This window comes from Pteropus vampyrus, unplaced genomic scaffold (assembly GCF_000151845.1).
Source record: "Pteropus vampyrus isolate Shadow unplaced genomic scaffold, Pvam_2.0 Scaffold282, whole genome shotgun sequence".
NCBI classification, from domain to species: domain Eukaryota; kingdom Metazoa; phylum Chordata; class Mammalia; order Chiroptera; family Pteropodidae; genus Pteropus; species Pteropus vampyrus.
This window is the reverse complement of record NW_011889063.1, coordinates 987,662-990,839: the sequence shown is the minus strand read 5'-3', so window position 1 is coordinate 990,839 and position 3,178 is coordinate 987,662.

Genomic DNA, 3,178 nt, shown 5'->3' with positions numbered 1-3,178 from the left:
TGGCCAACATACAGGTAAACAGCTTGTAAAAGGAGGGTCAGTGTGAAAGTTACTCAGTTGAAAGGAAAATTCCTAAAATTAAATTAAGCTTGAGTTAATTTTGCCTCCAGGGACATCTTTAGTCATTTATTCCTCCCAGCAAGAAGACCTTACAGCAAAGGGTGCGCTGTGCCCCCCGGCCGAGGGCCGGCTGACGGCACGTACAGTGAGCACGGCATCTCCTCGTGACATGTGACACCGTGGAGGAGCCCGAGCTGCACGTCCTAACTTTTTCTGTTAATCATAATCAGTTTCAGATACTACACAAATAAATTGGAATTAGAATTCAGGAGTGATGATGATTAGTGGGAATCTGCTTTAAAACAGTGGTAAAATTCCATGACTTAAACCAGGGGTCCCCCAGCCCTGGGCCGTGGACCAGTACCGGTCCGTGGCCTGTCGGGACCCGGGCCGCACAGCAGGAGGGGAGCGGCGGGCCAGCGAGCGAAGCTCCATCCGTGTGTTGGCAGCCGATCCCCGGCGCCAGCATCGCCGCCTCGGCTCCGCTCAGGTCCTCAGGCACGAGATGCTCACAGGAGCACCGGGCCCCGGAGCCAGACAGGTCGGGACCGCCGTCCCAAACCCTACTGTTATTGCTGGGCTCAAATGCCAGGAAAGGGCTTCCCCCCACAGCGCTCACCCCGACAGGGTCTCCCAGCGTGCTCACTGCTGGGGTCCGACCCGGCCTGATCACACCAGATGCAGCCACGCAGGCCAACCGCATCCATGTCTCACGCCCGAGTTTTCCTGGTCTGCAAACCCTTCTTGAGCTGCTTCTCAAGTGCAGTGATTTCTTACGTCCCTTTGACCTGGCTCCTTATGCCCTGCGACATGCAAGATGCTTGAAGAGCAGACAGGGCAGGACACGAGACGACATGTATCTGCAGTGCCCCCGCCCCCGATGAGACAGCCAGCGGGCCACAGACTGACCTGTTAACGAGCTGACGGCGTCCGTGTGGGTGTGGAGCCGGGCACATCGCTCACGCCAGCACGCCACGGGACAAGGGACGGCTCCGTGCTCATGCCTGCGACATGCCTGTGATGGCCGCGTGGCTTCCTAATTCTACCCACGATGACCCGTTTCGGCCGGACGAGCAGACCCGAGACACCCTGAATGAGAAACAGCCTGCACCCCAGAAGCTCCAGGCAGGGTTTCTCTAGGCTTCGCATTATTCATGTTTCTTATTCATGCTTTTGGCTTCAGTGAAATGAGTTCGTGCACACAAAATTGTCTCATAAATGCCGAAGCTCTGCAGATGAAAAATGTCTGGCTTTTCGATGCTGATTTTCACAGACCAGAGGACACAGAAGACTGGACTGTGCCTGGTCCGTCACCCCCGCAGCCGTCTGGGGTCACGGCACGTCGCAGGCAGGCAGCTTCCGAGTGTGAACACGCAGACGGGGCAGCGAGGGCGCTGCTGGCTGCCTCACGTCTGCGAGGTGCACAGACCCACCTCTGGCGGGGTGTGGGGACCTGGGGAGGCAGCAATGGACGCGGAGTGCCCGCCAGCACGCGCCCGCGTACCCCTGGGTTTTACTGGAGGCAGGAACGTGCTCTGACCCGTATGCTGCAGCACCTCGGCCTGCCTCTCAACACGACTTCTCATCCGCCGGCTACAGACTTACCTAAAGGTTCATCCTCAAAGCGGACACCGAATGCTGGCGCACGAGGATTTTAAATGCGCGGAGACCGCGCCAGACGCCGTTCTGGCCGTCCGTCAGACCCCCTGCAGGCGGTGTTCTAGCGCATTCTCTGTGCACCTCTGCAGGAGTCCTGAGTTTTTCGGTTTATACTGAAGATGTGATCCCAAGAGGCACGCAAGCGTCCTTCGCGCAGATCCTGCTGGGCCTCTCTCCGGGCGCCTTCGGCGGCCATCCCTGCGCCGGCCGCGACGGAGGCGTCCCTGGCCAACTCCCTTGCCAGCGCTCGACGTCACCGGTTCTACGTTTTTGTCAGTCTGGCTGAGGGACGTGGCACTCACAGCTGTTTCGTGTTCATCATTCTCGTTTCTTCGGGTTTACGCCGCTGCTCTTTCTAATTTCTTGAAGTGAACACGTGTCTCGTTCTGTAAGTGTGTTTGGTACCTGAAGAACATGTGAAATGCATCAGTTTCTCCTAAGCGCTGCATTAGCTACATTTCACACACTGGACATGCAAGGTCTTCCTTATCGCTCAGAACTAAACATTTACCAATTTTCCCACTGAGGTCTTCTTTAACCAGTTATTTTTTTTAGTTTTTTTTGTTCCGGGGTTTTTTTATAGTTAGTCATTATTGCTGATTTTTCATCTTGTGACATTCTGGTTAAGAAACCAGCGTGCATGATTAATCTTTTAAAAGTGACTGCATTTTGGGGTGGCTGGCATGTCGTCAATGTTTATAACTATTCCACGTGCTGAAATTCAAATTTGTTGGACATAAAGATACGTTTGTAAGTTCCTATATGAACGCACTTACTGACCTTGCTATGAAATTCTCCTGTATATTTACATATATTTTATTTGCTTGATATGTCAATTTCTGAGCAAGGCCTCTAAAAACGTCCAGCTCTCATTAATAACATACCCCACCACCACCACCATGGGGACAAACCCACCTCTCAGAATCTACGAGCTAAACTTATACTCAAGGCTATGTTTTCCTTGCTCAGGTAATTTTTTCCTTAATATTCTTAAATATTGTTTATGATACTATACACTCACAGATCTGTTTAACTGTATCTTTGGAGAAATAGAAATTCAGCTGTTCTATTACTACTGCCATTTCTTTAAAAAGTAATTTTCAAACATATCATTTAATTAAGAAATACTCTCTGGGCAGATCCAATTACTATAAAATACAACAACACTTTTAGATCGAAAAGTCTAATTTATGTATTTTCATAGGAAAGTTGAAAGAAGAAAAATAACTGGATGGTTCATTAAAATATATCTTCCAATTAATTTCTTCTTTCCTACAAATTGCGTTTGCTTTTTGGTAAAGAAACCTTAATTAAAATGGCACGTGCGGGAGGAAGGCAGGACTGGGCTGACGGGTGTAAACACAAATAAAAGCATTCCACAGGGAACGTGAGCTTCGTTGAGCTGGTGTGTGGAAGCCATGTCACACTTCGCTTCTTAATGAGAGAGACAGACAGTCAG